Source organism: Miniopterus schreibersii (genome assembly GCF_964146895.1).
Source record: "Miniopterus schreibersii genome assembly, chromosome: 5".
Taxonomy (NCBI): domain Eukaryota; kingdom Metazoa; phylum Chordata; class Mammalia; order Chiroptera; family Miniopteridae; genus Miniopterus; species Miniopterus schreibersii.
In genome coordinates, this window is record NC_138106.1 from 89,159,140 (window position 1) to 89,179,449 (window position 20,310).

At 42.9% G+C, this 20,310-nt stretch overlaps 1 protein-coding gene across 2 annotated transcripts in view; it reads right to left on the bottom strand.

Annotated features, from left to right (window-relative positions):
• PLS1 (plastin 1) overlaps window positions 1-20,310 on the bottom strand; it is a 104,692-nt gene that overhangs the window by 71,237 nt on the left and 13,145 nt on the right. The window contains exon 1 of one of the 2 annotated variants that reach the window (XM_081139298.1): window positions 5,741-5,940. The exons of the other annotated variant lie outside the window; for it this stretch is intronic. The gene's annotated coding sequence lies outside the window, so the exon portion shown is untranslated. Of the gene's footprint in view, window positions 1-5,740; window positions 5,941-20,310 lie in introns of those variants that run through there. 2 annotated transcript variants of the gene reach the window in all.

Sequence of the window (20,310 nt, forward strand, 5' to 3'; positions counted from 1 at the left end):
GTGATCAGAATTATGCTGAAGACTTGAGGGGGACCCTCTGCAGATCTGGGGGATTCTCTCTTTGCAGTTCTCTTCTCTCCAGTACTATGTCTCCGCACATCCTCAGGTCTGAAGCTCTTCTACCTATAGTCACCTCCCTGAGTTGCAGCCAGAGGGCCCTCTCAAGACTATAAATGAGGCAATTGGAGGGCTCACCTTATTGATTTCCTGACTCTCAAAGATGACTGTCCTTTGCTGCCTGATTTTCAGTTTTGTAAAATTTGAAAACCATCTTATACATTTTGTCTCTTGTTTTTCTTTGGTTATTTCAGGCAGGAGAGTAAATTAATTTTGGCCAGAAAGAAAGTTTAAACTGCACATTTAAAATTTTTTATGTTTACAAATTAGAAAGTATTTCATGTTCGGTATAAAAACCTAGACTACTGCAATACTTTGGGAGGTACTCTTCTGGGCTATTTAAATTTACAAACATGCATGTATATATATATCTACTTAGATACATGTGTGATTTTTTTTAATGGGGTTTTGCCATAGATTTTAAACATTTTAATAGCTACATAAAATGGAAAAGGCAAATGAAAACAATGACCTAACATCTTAAACCTATTAGGTTGCCATAAATGAAATAAGTGGTACACAGTATTAAGTATTATTAATAAAACTACTGATTTTCACCCTAGCCAGTTTTGCTCAGTCATTAGAGCATTGGCCCTTGGGCTGAAGAGTCCCGGGTTCGATTCCAGCCAAGGGCATGTACCTCAGTTGCAAGCTCGAACCCCAGCCCCAGTCAGGGTGCATGCGGAGGCAACCAATCAATGTGTCTCTCTCACATCGATGTTTCTCTCTCTCCCCCTTCTACTCTCTCTGAAAAGCAATGGAAAAAGTATCCTTAGGCGAGGAGTAAAAAATAAACACATAAATAATACTGGTTTTCATAACAATAAATGCTGTAGAGAGTTGAAAACCTATAAAAATGATTTTAAAAAGTACTATAGGGGATATAAAAAATCAGAAGTCTTGTTGCCACATTACTCTCCAAAGTGGTAGTTCTGGAAGAGGTGAAGACATGCATATTTTGTGACCCTCAATTCCAATCCTGGGAAATTATCTCAGAGAAACTCCTACACAAATACGGGGTGGGCAAAAGCAGGTGTACAGTTGTTCATATGGAAAATACAATAATTAGTTAATAATAATACAAGAGTAAAGTCTGTGTTTCAAATACTCACAACTATACACCTGCTTTTGCCCACCCCTGTGTACCAAAATACAGATGAAAAGGGCAATGCTGTCTGCAGGATCAAGAAGTTGTAAACAATCAGAATGTCCATTATCAGAAGACTAGATAATTATAGAATATTCATCCAGTGAAATACTGCACAGCAGTTAAAATGAAGTAGATACCTGTATTGACATGAGAAAATCTTGGAAATATGTTAAATGAGAACAATGTATAGCAGATATCATTTGTACACATTTTAAAGGATTCAAATGGTTCTCTATGTTGCTAATGGAAGTGTTCATGGAAAATGTAGAGACACAGACGGGAAGGGCAATCGACACGTGCCAACCTCAGGACTGCTGGCAGGGAGAGGCCCACTGGGGACGCCTCCAATCATATCTCTAGTGTTTCATTTCTTACAGAAAATAAAGAGCTGATATATAAAATAAATGGCAAACTGCTGACATTTCTTAAGTCTGAGGAGAGAAAATATGAGTATAGATTACATTATTCTCACTATTCTTTTTCATGCTTCATTATTTTATAATTAAAAATGTGATAGAAAGTTTAAACAAAATAACATTAGGGCACGTCCTACAACTGCACTCAGCGGTCCTTTCCAGGATGCATTTCACGTAACCAGCCTCTTCATTTGGTTTTAAGAAAACACAGCAGTAAATTGTTTTTAAAGCAATTTGGGAATACAGAGGAAAGGCTTCTGCATGTCAAAATTTGGTTTTGGGCTCAAATAAAAAGCACCTGGAATGAAAGGCTAAATAAAGTACAGGGGCTCACACAGCACACCAGCCTGGACACAGAAATGCACAATCATGGAACAGTACAACTTTTTTCAATTGTTGACGTGAATCTATGTGCATCTATGTGCCAAGCACATTATATAAATTATTTTTAATCCTTAAAATAATCCCTAAATGTAGTAGTTAAATCTATTGTTACTGATAAGGAAACTTGAGCTCACTAAGGTTAAGTAACTTGCCCAGTACCACCCAGCTGGTAAGTACTTGAGTTGTACAGTTCAAACAACAGTAGTGCCAAGGTCCATGTTTTCTCTACTCTAAGTAAGGTTAGGCCCCGGATGTACTCTGCACCTGCCACAACAGTATTTAATCATTCCGCGTTAGAATTAGTTGGCCCTGCCCAACTTTTGCAATCTTAGAAAATTTTGCTTTAGTTGATTTCGGAATCTTAAAATAACATTAGTTGGCTGATACAATGTTTTCTGTGTGTTTCAATGTGATGAATTTTTCCTTTAAGTCTGTTTATTCAGTTAGTATAAGTGTCTCAAGGCACTTAGTTAATAATGACGTAAAGTTTGAAAAAGAAAAAATAAGTTTGAAACCGATTCTTCACGGTGGCCCAAAACCAAAGAGTAAGGAAGAACACCATGATACTGCAAGGAGCACATGCCATTTCCAAGGGAATAAGTCTCCTGAGTAAGCCCACATGGACTTCCTAGAGGTCTATAGGCTCCAGGCTCTGAACTCCAGCCCCGGGTTTTCCAAAAGTTCCCTTGGAAGAAAACATTTACAAATAGTTTCTCGGAGAACTTGTTCTCAACATCAGTCTTCAATTTTTTTCAGTAGAAACAGTTAACCATCAAGGATTGCTGATGTAAAATTGAGCAATAAAAAACTATGCCTAGTGAAAGGCAAACATGTACACATATAACCATGACGCACGTCTCATGAATGTATACAAACGCAACTGCATGGAAGGAAAAAAGAGGAAGCAAAGACTTCTAAACGGGTCTGACAAAGATTTTCCCGATGGGGTAGTGGTTGAAGCTGGGTGACCCTTGAAGCATAAGGAGACTTTTAAAGTTGTGGTCTTGGTATAACAGATATTTCTAAAATCTTGACTTAAAAAGCATATCCTAATAAGTCACTCATATTTCTGAAAATTATTCATTTTAAAAATGACTTCTAATCCGTAAGAATCACTTAATGAGGATGAGTTAATTGGGATGCAGCAGTTAAAAAAAATAAACTAAATAGGGTAAAAATCCAGATAAAAACCTTAAAAGTCATCTAGACCAATGAGAACAGAGGCCACAGCCTTGTGAGGCCACATCTTCTGTACTCAGAAAACAACACAGTAACCAAGAACAGTGGTCTCCACCCGAGCGCAGGAGTAAATACCAGGAAGAAATATTAAGGAATAAAACTAGAGTTACAAATATCTAACATGCATTTTCACTAGCATCCCAACTTGGTCCTTTTGACAAATGATCCCATGTCACAAACAGCTCAAGCGATACTGCAGGGGAGAAGAGGACATGCCGCAGGGCAGAGGTGGACAGTGGATGGCCACTCCTTTGACCACTTCCAGCATTTGACAGCCTGCAGTTTGTGCCTACCTGGTTGAGTAGATTAATGGATTATATAATCTAGCTGATATCAAACCTATCTTCACCAAATGGCCAAATAGCTTTAAAAGATGCCTGCAAAGAAATCAGGTGCTAAAAATATACTATAAGCAACAGAAAATGGCAGAGCTGACATCTCTACGCCTAGTATGAATCTTCACCCAAAAATAAAACGGGCAAATGTGACCACTGGTTGGACATACGATTCAAAATGATGAAGACTACCAAATTACACTTTACACAGTCATTGACAACAAACAGTGCACTGTGTGTACACTGTCCCATGAGATGTTAGCTAAGGATATTATCAAATCCTTCTAACAGCACATTTTTGCTGGTTTTTGCATCTCTTCTAGCCTGCAAGACTGAGAATTGGGCTGGAAGCATTTGGAAGGAAAGAGAGCGAAGGAACCCTAAAACCTCAATTCCAATGGAAGGGTGTGATCAGAACCATCAATAAACTTTTGCAATTTTTAAAGCAATTCAAGCCCAGACACACTGAGTGTTAAAGTCAGCACTTAGAAGCACGGCATTCAATGTGTGCGCGACTCCTGTGCCCACCTAACCCCAGGGCGGTTGGTTCTCCGCAGGGCGGTTGGTTCTCCGCAGGCCTGTTGTGCGAGGTCCTTAGCAACATGGTCTTTGACAGCACTGACTGTCAGCATGAACATGGACATTTTTAATGGCTAGAAAAGGCCACACCATTAGCAACATTTGTAGCTATGCATAGTAACATAATAAGGGTAATCAAATATCATGCTTTGGCTCGTAAGCTGATCTAAACTGGGGATCATAAAGGAATGCTATCCCCTCCTCTGCACAAACACAAGCGAGCATTTTGCCTGGTTCATTATGAAAGGACTGGCACAAGGGCAGCCTTTGTTGGATTCTGGACATAATACAGGAAAGGGAATTCTGGTTCCTAAGAAAGTCATAAAGTGTTTTTTAAAGAACTATGTGAAATTTGCCGGTAGCACTCACTTTCCAGAGTTAACTGGTCGTGATGTCTGTAAGGGCCACAGTGTAACTATTCTGATGCACATAAATAAATTTAAATGGCTGACTGCTTCACAAAGCAGGGCAGGTAAGTCTTAACTTTTTGCTTAGGTTTGAAAGCTCAGCACTGCAAAGGGGAACACGCAACGTTTTAAAAGCTGGCCTCTTTTAAGAAAACTCAAGAGTATTTAATTCTTTGGCACTGAGACCTGTGCAAACCGCCAGCAGTATCAGTAACCAAGTTTCCTCGACATGCATCATTTAAGACCTTCTCAGTTTCACAGGGGCTGCGAACTGTTCATTTTCCACTTTGCCAAGAAAAGAGCTAAAGTGAGACTGCTGCCCGGCCAGGGTGGAGATCCACCGTCCTCAGGCAGCTGCAGAGACCACTGGAAGTGCCCACCGTGAAAGGCAGCAGGCTTACCTGTACACTGCTCATAAGGAAACTCTCTTTATGAAAGTCTTCAGCCTCTTCCCAAATTCAATGAAACAGTGAAGAGAGCTTTGAAGCAAAAGCAGTATCTCCAAGTACACCTTGGTACTTAAAAATGTAGAACAGCAAAAATATAGATAGAGAATTTATTTCAATTTAGATATTTTCTTCAGGCTTCTGATGCTTGCACAGACTCTCCCCACATCCCTTGTACTGGTGATGTTCTCTATTACCGCTTTTGTTTTATGTATCCGTGGAACCCCTCTGGCAAAAAGGGTTTTGCTTACCCATGATTAAGCTATGGGCTGGGAGAGTTTGGTTAGACTGCAGGAATCGGCTTTGACGCAGTACTGCACACACACCCTAAATGCCACAGAGGGTACTCGGCCTCTTCAGCACTTTCCTAGGACTCAGTATGTATTTCTAAAGGGAAGATTAAAGCCAAACCAAAAATTATAAATTAAAATTTCTGTTTTTAAAACAGGAAAATTAAGAGAGAATTAAGAATTATGTGATCCTTACAACACGTTTACTATTTGCATTGATTAGGCAAAGCACAATCCCCAAAGCGAGCAGTTCCCTAGAAAACAAACAAAAAACCCAGGAGGGGGGTTATCTCAATTTAACAATCATGTAAAATAAAACAGCAGCTCTAAAATCTGAGGCTAGATTATTGCTATTAACATAAGGGAAATTTGCATACCTGCTTCTGTTGGTCTTACACCTGAGATTTGGAGATCCAGGAAAACAATCCAGAAGATTTAAAATTCAGTCTCTCTAAACTGTGTCTTTTCTCAAATAATTCTCTGCCAAATTCAGCGTTTGACCAAAGAAAACAAGCAACCCCACACTGCAGTGTTCTGCCTGCTACCACAGATTTTAATCTTAAAAGAACTTGGTCTCAAGTACAAAGGCCAATTTGCAACACGGGTGTGGTTTGGAACTATAAAACATCAAGAGGCAAAGTGTAGATCTAGCCACGGACGATGCTTCTGTTGGATTATGCGTGTGCTTAAAATACATCAGGATATTCACGTCACCCTTTCGATCCCACTCAAGCAGGTCTCCTTCCGACCAAATGGGACTGCTCTAGGAGGTCTTGTGTTTTTATAAATATTCCTTTGCCATTTTAATTTTGAAATAGCAATCTGGTTTTCACCATGTGAAAAATCATTTAGCAAGTATACATTGAGATTCCTGTAAAGACTTAGAAAATTGTGTTAAACGTTAAAAAAAAATTATATCGCAGTAAATTTTTTTACAGTCACTGGACTAGTTTCAAGCAAATGTACAAAATTACCTTTGAATAGAAACTGAAATTGCATAGAATTACACAGTGTGAAAGCAGGAAGTGCCCTGGGCTGGAGCCCAAGCCCCTCTCTAGATGAGGCAAGAGCAGGTCCACTTACAGGTCCAGCAATGCTCTGAAGAGGGGGCCTGAGTGCTTTTACAACACCTCCATAAAAGTAAAGAAGGGCTGTTATAAAACTGCTTCGCAAAGTGAAAGAAAAAGTTAAGGGCTGGTATGTTATAAGCCAGTTCAAAGAGGAAAGTACATACTGTATAATTCCATTTACATGAAATTCTAGAAAACGCCAACTAATGTGTGGTGACAGAAAGAACATCCACGTCTTGCCTGGGAGAGGGGTGGAAGGACGGATGGACCGCACAGGGACAGGAAGAAACTTGGAGGGTACTGAAAATGTTTTGCATCTTGATTGTGGTGACGATTTTGTGGGTGTATACTCTATTAAAAATAATCAATAGTCCAATTTAAAAGGGTACTGTCTATTATACCCAAATTATACCTCAAGGATTGTTATTTTAATTGATTTTAGAGAGAGGGCAGGGGGAGAGAGAGAGAGAGAGACATTGGTGTGAGAGAGACACTGATTGACTGCCTCCAGCACGCGCCTGGGACCAGGGCCCAGATCGAGCCTGTGACCAAGGTACGTGCCCTTGGCTGGATCCAACCCGGGACCCGCCAGTCTGGGGGCCGACGCTCTAGCCACTGAGCCACATGGACCAGGGCTCTCCATTTCCTTTTGTAACAAGGAATTTCACTTTCCAGTCTGCCAGGAGGTGTGGTAGACGCTAAAAATGAACAGTATGGTGGCTTCCACCTTTGCTGACAATAGTTCTTCCTTGAGTGCCTGCTATGAAACTCAGCCAACTCAGAGAAAACATACAGATTTGATACCAATAACGACAATGGAGGAAATGACGTGGTGCTGAGTCACTGACCAGGGCCAAGTGCAGGGTGCATTCTTGACGCCTTGTGACGGCAAAGGTACCGTTGGAGCTATTACAAGTACTCAATAACCATGGAAAACAAAAACCACTCAGAGTTGCTTATGTAACGCAAACTACTTGACGAAACAAGAACACGCAGAAAACGTTCGGTGTCTGCACCTGTGGGGCACGCACCACATTCCTGTAAACCCACATACACTTACTCGGAGATTTGCTTACAAGAATTATTTCCATAAAATTTAAAGAATTTTTTTCTGTACCTTAAAAATAGTCCATTTCTCAAACTTCTAAAACATCAGGGTAGCGATCGCCCTTGACAGTGGAAGCAAGGTTTCTGGGGTTCTGGTAATAATTTGGTTAGGTGTTGATTTCATGGGAGATTTTGTAAAAATTCATCAAGTTATATACACTTAGGATTTGTACATTTTCCTGCTTGTATGCTATATATCATTTAAAGATTCAAAACACAAAAAACAAAAAGTCTACTCCCTTGCCTCCAATACACTGTTAGGTAATCTGACAGAACATGAATTAACACACTCAGTAAAAGATGAATTGCAAACCTCATCTCTAAAATCCCAGTTTTACTCACTTTAAATTAAACATTCTTAGCAATGTTCTTCTATTAACAACATTGTAAGGAAATAACAAGTACACATACCTTGCAGAGTTTGTGTCCATAGATAATATAACCAAGTCACTTAAGTTTAGTACTTGAAATCAATTTCCAACCATTGGTTCTGAGCACCCTCTACGTCCCAGGGCTGCAGGGCTCCTTCCAGGCTGCACAGATCTAGGGAGGGCAACCTTATGGAGAAGAGCTTGCAAACCACCTTGGAAAGGCCAGCAGACGACACCGACAGACTCTTTCCACCACTTTAATTCAGCTACTAGTAAAAGTGAGTAGATTCCATACTTTAGCACCTTGGAGAATGTTTCCTAGAATAACTGGTTGTCAAACTTGTCAGAATTGTGTATTATTATATATAAATGGGAAGAAAGATTTTTTAAAAATATTTTTTAAAGGGGCAGGAGAGACAGTTGGAAGCATATAAACAACACAAGAGCACGCACTGTGCAGTGAGGGTGGAGAGCAAATGTCCCAGCTTAAGGAAGTGCCCAGTTCACAGCACAATAATTTTTTTCTGAATCTGTTACCAGAGAAGCAGGCACAACGTGAATTACCTCCCTTTGAGACACACAGAGGTAAGTGTTGCTGCAGCTCTGCCTGACACAGTCATAAACGAAAATCCTGACATTCTTTCCAAAATTACTTCTTTCGGAATCTGGCCCTGAGATGATTTCGATTTAGAAAGATACCCAGTTAAGTCACATTTTCTCATACTCATGTGCCTGCAGTCCCACTGGCACTAAGAGCCACTGCTATCCTGTTTGTCAACAAAGGCAGACAATGGATCTGTGGCAGGCAGAATAACTCTCCCCAAATAGGCGCCAAACCCTAATCCCCAGAACATGCTGGCTAACATGGCAAAAGGGACTTTGCAGATGTGATTAAGGGTTAGGGCCTTGAACAGGCAGATTATCTTGGGATATCTAGACAGGCCCAGTTCAATCACATGGGTCAAAGGGCAAAGAACCTTTCCCTGCTGGGTGAGAAGAGCTAGGAGGAGGAGGGGGATTCAGGTGTGGAGGGGCTGGACCACCCTTGCTGGCTGTGAAGATGGAGGAGGGGCCATGCACTCAGGAGCTTGGGTGGGAATGGCCTTCAGCTTCGTAGGTGACAGTGCAGGATCTCAGGCCTACCCCCTCAGGAAATTGCATTCTGCCAACAACTCAAAGGAGCCGTGAAAAAGATCCTCCCCTAGGGCCTTCAGAGGGGAACGCAGCCCTGCCAACACCTTGCTTTTCGCCTGGTGCACCGTGCTGGACTTCTGACCTACGGAACTGTCAGATAATAAATGTGCTATTTAAGTCACTAAATTTGTGGCATTTTGTTATGGGATCAATAGATAACTAATATAGGCTCAAATGGTTTTATTCAGAACAGGATGTTCTTACCACCTTGGCCTTCCATTGCCCACAAGAGAGAACAGCTCTCATTTGGGAGAAGCAGGGGAGAGGAAGTGTGTGTTTGGGAGGAGGGGCCAATATTGGCTTTACAGCTCTCTTTAAATACATTTCCCTCTGGTAGGATGTCCACACATATTGGAAGTTAATAAAATATTCAGTTTAACAGCCTAAAAAAAACAAAAATTAAAATATTCAAGATTCTGCCCGGCTGGGCGTGGCTCAGCGGTTGAGCATCGACCTAGGATCCAGGCGATCGGGGTTCGATTCCCGGTCAGGGCACATGCCCAGGTTGTGGGCTGCAGCCGATCAATGACTCTCTCATCATTGATGTTTCTATCTCTCTCTCCCTCTCCTTTCCTCTCTCTGAAATCAATAAAAGATATTTAAAAAAAAAAAAAAAAATTCAAGATTCTGCCAATAATGACGAGCAGGGGAGTGTCCCTGTCTTGACCCTCCCTGGCAGGCCAGGGCCCAGAGGTCACTATAACCAACACTAAATGCTACCCAGCACCTAGGTGCAGTGGTTCTCACTAGTAGTCCTAAAATCACCCTGTGGGGCTTACTTTATCATTTTTTTTTTTTAATATATCTTTATTGATTTCAGAGAGAGGAAAGGAGAGGGAGAGATAGAAACATCAATGATGAGACAGTCATTGATCGGCTGCCTCAAGCCTGCAACCCCAGCATGTGCCCTGATGGGGAATCAAACCCCTATCGCCTGGATCCTAGGTCTCCACTCATCCGCGGAGCCACACCCGGGGGGCTGTGGGGCTTATTTTAAATGCAGATCAGATTCCTGGTCCACATCGCCAAAGACTGTCATTCAGAAGTTTCAGGGTGTGGCAGAGGAATTTAAATAGGGTCAAAATTAGAATTTCTAAGTTTTGTCCCCTAATGAATGACTAATATTGCTGGAAGCATTTCCCACTTCTCCTACCAACTACCTGAGACCTCTCCTATTCTGACCAAGTCCCGAAATGCAATTTTTGTCAGGAGTTCGTCTAACAGCTAGCCCACAGAACAGACTCGATGGTTAAGGGTACAGATGTGAAATAAACAGACACGGATTTGATTCTGCTGCTGCCTCTTACCAACAGAGTGCTTGGGGCAAGTCATGTAAGTTCTTGGCACCTTACCTTCCTCATTTGTATAAAGGGAATGACAAGATCTACCTGCCCAGAGGGCTGTTCTTACAGATTAGCAGTTCTTGAAACACAATGACTGGTCATTGCTGTTATTACTAACATCACCATAATTCTATTTTGGATGAAGTCAGAGCAAAATATTTATAAGCAGAAGTAGTTTGAATTCTTTAGCATTTTTCATTTCTGTACAGTATCTAAAAATATTAAATATTTAATAGAAACAAGCTTCCACTCTGGGCTGCATGGAATCAGTGTGCTGTGGAAAGTATGTAAAGGGAACCATAATGTCCCTGTTTGAGGTTATGTACCCAAGGAGGCATAATTTCATATCACACGTCTAAAAGGTTGGCTAAAGCAAAAACACATTTTTCCCAAGCATTTGGGACATTTATCTCTTTTCACTTAGATTATGAAATGCCAACTGTATGGATTGCTGAGATAACAATCACCAAGTACTTAGTGACAAACAGGCCTCCGTTCTGATTTGAAAACTGCTGAGAGTGAAAGAGAACAACCTGCTCAAGGTTACAAACCAAGTTAAATGATCTCCTCTGCCAACTAAAAATGAAGGACATAAATAATCCCGTCCCTAAGCAATATATAGAATTCAACAGCAAGAGAATGAACTGACACAAACAGAAAGCAGGCCGCAGTGTCCTGGAGGCCCTGCTGATGCCTGATGGCTCCACCACAGCCAAAGGGCCAGCAGCTGGGGTCCCAACTAGAAAAATAAATTGAAGACTAAATTTTTAATTAATAAAACACAAAATAAATGATTCACTGTGAAGGGTGATGTTGGAAGAAATACAATCCCTATTTCATTATTCTTTCTGTGTCCTTTCGTGTTCCTCCTCCCTCCGCCTGTGCTCATTCCCTCACCATTCCTTTTTTCTCATTTACCTTTTATAGAAAAGGTAGGAAATGTTAACAGATGAGAACAGGGACATCTGAAGAACGTCTTTATGTTTGCCTGCTGGTTCAGACTGTGGTCCTCCACAGAGAGCTGCTGGGGAGCCCATTCTCCAGTGTTTAGGTTTCTCTGAGGGCCTACTGGGAAAGCAGCACTCTGGCTTCTTTCTCTGCACTCCTTTCTCACTCTCCCCCAAAGACGGCGAACTGATCATCTCATTGATAAGAGAATAAGTGTCTTGGGTCCACTGAACCTCATCCCTGTACTGCAATGATTTTCTGTCTGCAACAGAACCACAGACAGGGCTTGTTAAAACATAGACTTCTGGGTCTAGATTAGAGACCATGGATCTGCATTTCTAACAAGTTACAAGGCATTGCTGACGCTGCTTGTCTGGGATCACACTTTGAGAACCACTGCTTTACTGAATGGGGCAAAATGTTCAAGGTCATTGTCCACACATGGCTTGCCCTCTGCCCCCTTTAGCAGTAGCTTGTCTTCAGAACACAGCGCTCTCCCTTTCTTCTACATGGAAGGCAACCCAGAGGCAACTGTCCAGCAGGTCTGCCTGGGGTGGGATGGGTAGAAGGTAAAATTTTGGGAGGGAAGGTATGAGGAAGACCACTGGGCCACACAGGCCGGCTGCAGTCCTGGTTCAGCTGCACCAGGATTAAAGTCCTTAGTTTGAACTCTACCAGAAAGGCCTCTATTTCTTAAGCATTTCAGAGAATAAAGAGAAGAGAATGAATTATCCGCCCCTTCAACGCAAGAGCATCCAGCATAATGACTGTGGGAATGAGGGACTATGACCAGGAGTTCTAGAGGCATGACCTCATTCTGGAAGCACTGTGACCTATCTTATCTGAGCCATAGTGCTGAAGCCAGACGCTACCAGGGGCACGTCCTAAAGGTTCCTGCTCCTGATGAACATGCAATTAGCACCCAGGCAGTATAAGTGAAGAGAAGATTATCCAGGCCTTCAGGAAATGCAGCCTAGATGACTTCTCTGGGTTAATCATCAACCATCAGAGGAGGCTGGCTCAGCAGCTCCCTCCAGCGCACCGCAAGGCAGGCTGCTCTTCAGTGCCTCAGGCACCCCCTGACCACTCCTCCTACCCCTGCTTTCTACCCTTGGGTCTGGCAGCTCTGATTCTGTGCCATATTCTGCCCACCTACCCACATCCTGTAGATGATGCTTTTGATGGTTCTCAGATGACAACAACGCTGGCTTTAACCCTCCGTGGAGCCAGTCCTGCCCCACCTCTGCTCAGCCCCACTAAGCTCCTGGAGCCCCAACAGGGTTCAACATCCTAGCCCCTCTTTCTCCAGGAGGTAAATCTGGACAGCAAAAGGTTTTCCTTAAAAACAACAAAATTAAACCACAGTCTCATTGGCCAAACAGAAAACGAGGGGAAACCGAGGCCAGGTACTGCCTTCCACAGCCTCCAGGCTCCTGGGGCCCCATCCCAGGGCTCCTATAACTCCTGCCTGCCAGGGGGACAAACGGCACCAGGGCCACATCCTGCCCAAACAAGTCCTCTGCGGCTCACTACGTGTTTCTTAAATTTTGAAGCTAACATAAAAATTAGGAAATTAACATAAAATTCACATTTCTATTTTCTCTTTGAAAATCAGAAGGTCTGGCCATCCTGAGCCCACTTTTCCACGGGATAACACCTGGCTTGGCCAGGGACTGCCACGCCCTTTAGGTATGGGGTCAAGTCGGCCACAACCTGAGGACCCCGCCCTCCCGGCTCCCATGGCCTCCTGCACAGAGCATCCCTGTGCAGAGCATCCCAGCGCAGAGCATCCCAGCGCAGACCATCCCAGCGCAGAGCATCCCAGCGCAGACCATCCCAGCGCAGAGCATCCCAGCGCAGAGCATCCCTGCGCAGAGCATCCCTGAGCACAGCATCCCAGCGCAGAGTATCCCTGTGCAGAGCATCCCAGCGCAGAGCAACCCTGAGCAGAGCATCCCAGCGCAGAGCGTCCCTGAGCAGAGCATCCCTGAGCAGAGCATCCCAGGCAGAGCATCCCAGGCAGAGCACCCCTGAGCAGAGCATCCCAGGCAGAGCACCCCTGAGCAGAGCATCCCAGCACAGACCATCCCAGGCAGAGCACCCCAGTGCAGAGCACCCCAGTGCAGAGCACCTCTGTGCAAAGCACCCCTGTGCAGAGCACCCCTGTGCAGAGCATCCCAGTGCAGAGCACCCCTGTGCAGAGCATCCCAGTGCAGAGCATCCCTGTGCAGAGCATCCCAGTGCAGAGCATCCCTGTGCAGAGCATCCCTGTGCAGAGCATCCCAGTGCAGAGCATCCCTGTGCAGAGCATCCCAGGCAGAGCATCCCTGAGCTAACAGCGGCTGCGCACAAGCTCCGCTTCCCTCCACGTTCGCGTCCCGGGATATCCCGGAGCTCAAATCCTAGTATCGGGAGGTGGGAAGGAGACACGAGCACGAGACACGAGCACTTCCTCTTCCCTGCAGCGGCCTGTTGCTTCCATGATCAGTCAGGAACTGGAACTGCAGGGATCAGGAACGAAGGCGCCAGTGCTCGCCCCAAAGGGGCCCCGGCTCCCTGGCAAGGAGGCGAGAGGCAGAGCCTCAGCACAGAAAGGCCGTCCTCTTCCTGCAGCTTCAGAGCAGGGTGGGGCGGGCACCGCGGCTCCCGCAAGGGGGGTGGCGAGAAGCGCCCTCCTGCCATCACTGGGCCGTGACCCGAGAACACACCATCCCATTCACAGGCGCAGCCACGGGGTGCGTTTCCAGAAGCGCACCCCTTGGGGCTCAGAAACCCTGGACTTGGGCAGGAAGGAGGTGGGCACTCCAGGGGCGCGCACTGACCGGCCTCACCGCGCGCCCGGGCCCAAGGAGGGAGGAGCGGCCCCGCATCAGGGCCGCTCAGGGGCGGCTGCCCAGGACCTAAGGAGGGTGAAGATTCTGCAAATGCACCCCTGTGCATGGGTCACCTGCGTGCCTGTCACCACTCTCAAAAATCTACAAACAGTTAATGTGGGTGAGAGCTAACTGCTGATTGTCGAATAAAGATATAAAACTGCCCCCCCAAAATCAGGACTCATTAAAGAAAAAACAGCCATATCTTGTGTTTTTACAGGACAAAAATTCCATAATATAAAGTTACCAAATGTAAAATTTTATGGCACATTTAATTTTTTAAAATGCATATAAAGCAAATACATGTTTCTTGTTTTCAGAAAGACCCTATCGCGTGCTGGCCCTTTTCATTTAGCAATAAACTACATACAAAGAAACTATCAGGTGGAAAGGACTGCCATGCCACAGTACTGGCTTCAGAGGGTACAAGTCTGCAGACCTCTTGAATTCCTGATGTTTGCCCACAATATCAGATTAGTCAGTGTCGAAGTAAATAATTGATTTTCAAAATCTCTCCTTTCTCTCATGTCTTTCTTTCCAAGGCCAGCACTTAAATGGGAAAAGAAACTGTATCCCACTTACTTGCCTTTCTTCTCAGAGATCCCCTAGGACAAGAATGGATTCTGTGGTCCTTGCTCTCATGGTTCAATACAAAACAGGTCCAAAAGTAAGTGAGGGGACATTTTAAACAGTCCACTAGGAATCTTTCACAGGTGTGTTCACCTCAGATCTAACCTTTTCTGCTGATTAAACTGAAGGAACAAGGAAACTAGGGCCAAGGCTATGTCTACAGTGAAATGGCCACCGAAATGACTAACAATGATTCCTTTGGACTATGATTTACAGATTACAAAGTGCTTTTGCATAATGTGTCACACACAACAGAAAACTTTGTAAACTCTATATACAAATACAAAGTATCTGTATCATGATTTTGGGCTGAACATGATGCATCATTCTATTGTAAATCCAGCCCTGCCCTGATTCTCAGTGTTAATTCAGGACGCTCAGAAAAGAGGAAAATCTCAGCACACTTTATCCTGTTAATCTATCCCAAGAATTTTTATCTTTGCTCATAGACTAGACAAAATTAAATAGCAAAAGCTATTAGAACACTTACTCCTTAAATGATTCCTTTTTCAGTTATGTACTTCTTTTTAGGAGAAATAATCTCTTAATTTTTATTCACCACTTCTATTTTCTTACACTGCAATTAAAAAAAAGTTTAACTACTTTAATGCATACATTTCAGTACCTAGGAAGGCACAGTAAACATATCATTAGAAGCCCTGCTCTGCAGTCAGAATTCTTGGGAATACAGACTCTGATTTTTAACACTGGGTGAGTCATTCTGAACTTTGGCTTTCATAGTCAAAAAATGAAGATGGTGATAATAATACCAAGGTCATAAAGTTTTGGGAAGGATTAATTAAAACAAACAGCAAAGGGCTTAGAAAAGGACCTGACATACAGGAAATGCCCAACAGATGTTAGGTATTGTTTTAAGTATTGGTGATTGTGATTTTCATAAAATTAGTGGTCCTCATAGTAATATCTGTATGGGCTCACCTGTACGTTATGTATTTTGCAAAATATACAAATTTGTATATTGCATGTTAAAATTTGTATATTATGCAAAATACATAATTTGCAGAAATGACATTCAGCAATAACTGATGGAAGAGTTGTTTTTTGAAGAAAGCCCTGAATGAAGTTAATTATGTTTAAACACTGAACTTGAATAATTTAAGTAATCATTAAGGCATTTCACTATTTGTGAGAATGAAACCACACGGAGCTGGTTCTAGACCAGGGCTTGGCAAACAGCCTGCAGGCCAAATCCGGCCCACTGCCCATTCACACACAACCTGTGAACTAAGAATGTCTTTTGCATATTTAAAAAGTTGAAAAAAGATTCAAAAGAATGACAGTTTGTGACATGTGAAAATTATAAGAAATTAAAGCTTTAATTTTCATGCCCATAAATAAAGCTTGTTGAGACACAGCCATGCTCATTTGCTTACATATTGTTTGTGGCTGCTTTTGTGGCACCAGAGCAGAGTTCAGCAGCTGAGATAGAGACCACATGGCCCACAAAGCCTCGAGTACTTATTATCTGGCATTTTACAGGAAAAGTTTGCCACCCCATGGTCTAGACTGTTGTTTCTATGAGGGCGAAGACTGCTGGGGCCTGGCCCAAAACTGTGTTAAGTAAATATGGGATAAAAGAATATGGTATCAGCATAAAGGGCCTGAGGTAGGTGGGGCTGCTCCCATGCACTGCAGATGGTTGCTCTCAAACAAAGAACCAGAGGACTGCTCCGGTCTGCAACCCCAGTCAGGTCTTTGTTTTCGGATAATTCTAATGCAATTTTAGGCCACACTGAAGGGAATGGGAAAGGGCAGATCAGGAAGACAAGCTAAAGAGGAGTTCTGCATCTTCCAGTAGTATATTTTTAAGCAGAAAAAAAAAATGGCATCACAAAAACACAATTGAAGAAAAGTAGTTTGGAAAAAGCATTTATACCAAAATATATATATAATGGCTTTTGTTCACCACAAGCTTATTTCTAGAAGTGGCTGCTAAAAAGGTTTCCAGCCCGGCTGCGCGTGGCTCAGCGGTTGAGCGTCGACCTAGGATCCAGGTGATCGGGGTTCGATTCCCGGTCAGGGCACAGGCCTGGGTTTTGGCTCCATCCCCAGTCGGGGGTGTGCATGAGTCAACCGCTCAATGACTCTCTCATCATTGATGTGTCTATCTCCCTCTCTCCCTCTCCTTTCCTCTCTCTGAAATCAATAAAGATATACTAAAAAAAAAAAAAAAAAAAAAGGTTTGCAAAGTATTTAGTTGCGTGTATGTGTGTGTGTGCACACGCGTGTATCTAAGTCACAGGAAATATTAGGTCTCTCTGTAATCTATGCCAGGTGGACAACAACCAGTGTTGCCTTCAACCTAGGGAGCCTCATTTGTAAAGCAGCACAGTGACAGCTGTCTCCAGAGGGCAGTCATCAATATGGGGACAGCTCGAACGCAGGCACAATTTCAAACTAGGCAAGTCGATGGAACTGGAGAAGATTTACCTTGGGGATGAAGTCACAGTCCTCAATCTGAATTAATTTAATTACTAAATATTTCAGTACACTTCTGTCTTTACAGGAAATGTTTTGGTGCTTTGTTTTTGTTTATATTGCAAACTAGCCAGTTATCCTGCTCCAAAGAAAGTGAGGCAGAAGCATGCGCTGCCCACTGAACAGCCCACCTCCCTCAGTCTAGTCGGTCGGTGGTTCCTTCTGGCCAGTGAGCTGCAAGTAGTAGCGGTTTATGTCCCTCTAGGCCAAACCCGGTCACCTTGTGATCCTCTAGCCCACTCCCCGTTACGACACTCTGGAAGCCCCAGCAGAAGCAGTGGAAGGCCAGCAGCTTGCTTCCCTGAGACACGGCGTGAGGCAGGGCCGGCACACCCACCAGCGCGTGTGAGCAGGAACTCAGCGCAGGGCTCGGCGCCTGTCTGTGGCCACAGCACAGCCTCCTTGATCCTGCCTTCTAAAGAAAATCTGAGCAGAAAGAACCTTCTATCAGTCTGTCATCAACCAATTCGGGCTATTTACAAGGATTCGCTAAATAAGTAGGGAAATTTTCCCGGCTTCATGAGCACTGAGGGAGGTGACCAATGGCAGGCCTCAGGGAGTGCTGGTCAGCACACAGGCCCCCAGCTTCCCGGCTCGCGGGCTTCGTTTTCAGGAGACACACGTGGCAGTGGGGTGCAGTGCCTGGACAAAGCTGACTCAGTTTTCCTTTGTTAGCCATCAACAAGTATGCTGTTCACGGGACTATTTTCGATGGGCCTTGAACAGAGAGAGATGCTATTCCTTCTGGCTGGCAGTAAAAATACCCAGTAAGATAAGGACTCAGGCCTAGATCCTTCCATACATTTCTGATTTAAAATCACTGGAAACTCTGCTGCCTGACAGACAATAGGCTATAAACTTGCACAGCCCTGGGTTAAATTCTCAGCTCCACTACTGACAGCTGTGTGAGTGAAATGACAGGGCACTTGTGAAGATCGGTAGAACTGATGTAGGTGGAAGCACTCACTTCACTGTATGTTGGACTCCTGCTGCCTTGATACAAAGGAATTCTTCTTAAAGTTAATCAGAATTTCTATTAACTTTGTTTTATTACAAGCTAAACAATATTCTCATTTACATGTAAAGCAGTGAAAAACAGACCTTTGGCTTTACCCTTAGAGTAACTGCTATGTCATGACAGTTGCAAAAATAAATTTTACTATTTCATCTGACTATCTCCACTGTGATCAAGTCTTCTACATGACAATATATCTTGAATTAAATTTCTGGTCATCTTCCAGAGGCAAGTGATTGTCTAAACTCCTAAGAATTTCTTAACCATACTTCTACTGGTTTCCAATTTTGTGACTGTATATTTTTATACTTTAAGTAAATTGCTCTAATTTTTTTTCATACGAAAAACCAATACCACCATAGCCCACTCATTAAAAAAAGAGAGAAAAAAACAAATTCCAACAGATGGGCATCCTACAATGTATCTCCTATAAGGACACTACTCCTCAACACTCTCCCAGTCATCAAAAAACAAACACACAAACAAACAAGGAAAGTCTGAGAACTGTCACAGCCAAGAGGAGCCTACTCAGAAATGACAAGTTAGTTAAGATGATATTATAGACAGGATCTTGGAACAGAGAAAGGACTTTACATTGAAAACTAAGAATATATAAACAAACTATGCACTTTAGTTAAGAATAATATAACAATATTGGTTCTTTAGTTATACAAATATACCATACTAATGTAAAACATCAATAATAAGGTAAACTGTATGTCCGTGGAGGGGCACACAGGAACTCTCTGTACTATCTGCTTAATTTCTCTGTGAATCACAGTGGCTCTAAAATGTAAAGTTTAATACAAAAAGAAATGTCACCACCATGAGATACCATTTCCACCAAGATGGCCTTAATAAAAAGGACAGGTAATAATAAGTGCTGCAGACGATGTGGAGAGACTGGAACCTTCATTCATGGCTGGTGGGATGTAAAATGGTACAGCCACTTTGAAAAACAGCTTGGCAGTTCCTCAAAATGTTAAATGTTGAGTTGCCACATGACCTAGCAATTCCACTTCTAGTATATGCCCAAGAGAATAAAAACGTGTGCCCCCCCCACAAAACTGGTTCGCAAATATTCATGGCAGCATTATTCATAATAGCTAAAATGTGGAACCAACTCAAATGGCCATCAAATGATGAATGGATAATAAAATGTGGTAGATCCACACAATGGAACTTTATTCAGCCATAAAGGGTGAAGTACTGACACTACAACATGAATAAACCTTGAAAACATTATGATAAGTGAAACAAGCCAGACATAAAAGGCTACATATGGTATGATCCATACACAGTGTAGGAAATTTTAAGACTATGCAAATTTAGAGACAGAAATTGGATCGTCATTGCCTAGACAAGGTGAAGAAGGGGTGGGATAAGAAATGAGGAATGAGTGCTAATGGATGCAGGGTGATAAGGCTATTCTAAAACTGACTAACTTTAAATGAGTGAACTAGACCTCAATAAAGTAGTTATTTTAAAAAACAATAACATCATGTGCACCAAGAACACTGAGGGAACACCATTAACACTATTCAAGGCAAAGATCTGGACAATCTCTGGGTGATATGAAACCTTTAATTTCCCTGAGGAATCTTGCTGCTTGATTTTGTAGTACCCTTAGCATAGTGTCTTAGGGACTAATATAATGGAAAGAACCTATACACACAGAAGGTCTGAACAAGCCATGGTATCCAGTTTAGATTAAAATGAGCAACATCTGTAACATAAGGCCTCCCTAAATTGTACCCAAGAAGTGAAACAGGATTCAAAAGACTATTCCCACTGATATTTAACAAATTAATTTGCAAAAATGTGTATTGTTGTGTACCCTTTCAGTACACCACCTCATAATGTAGTCATTTCCTCTGAATCACTAGAAAATTACAAT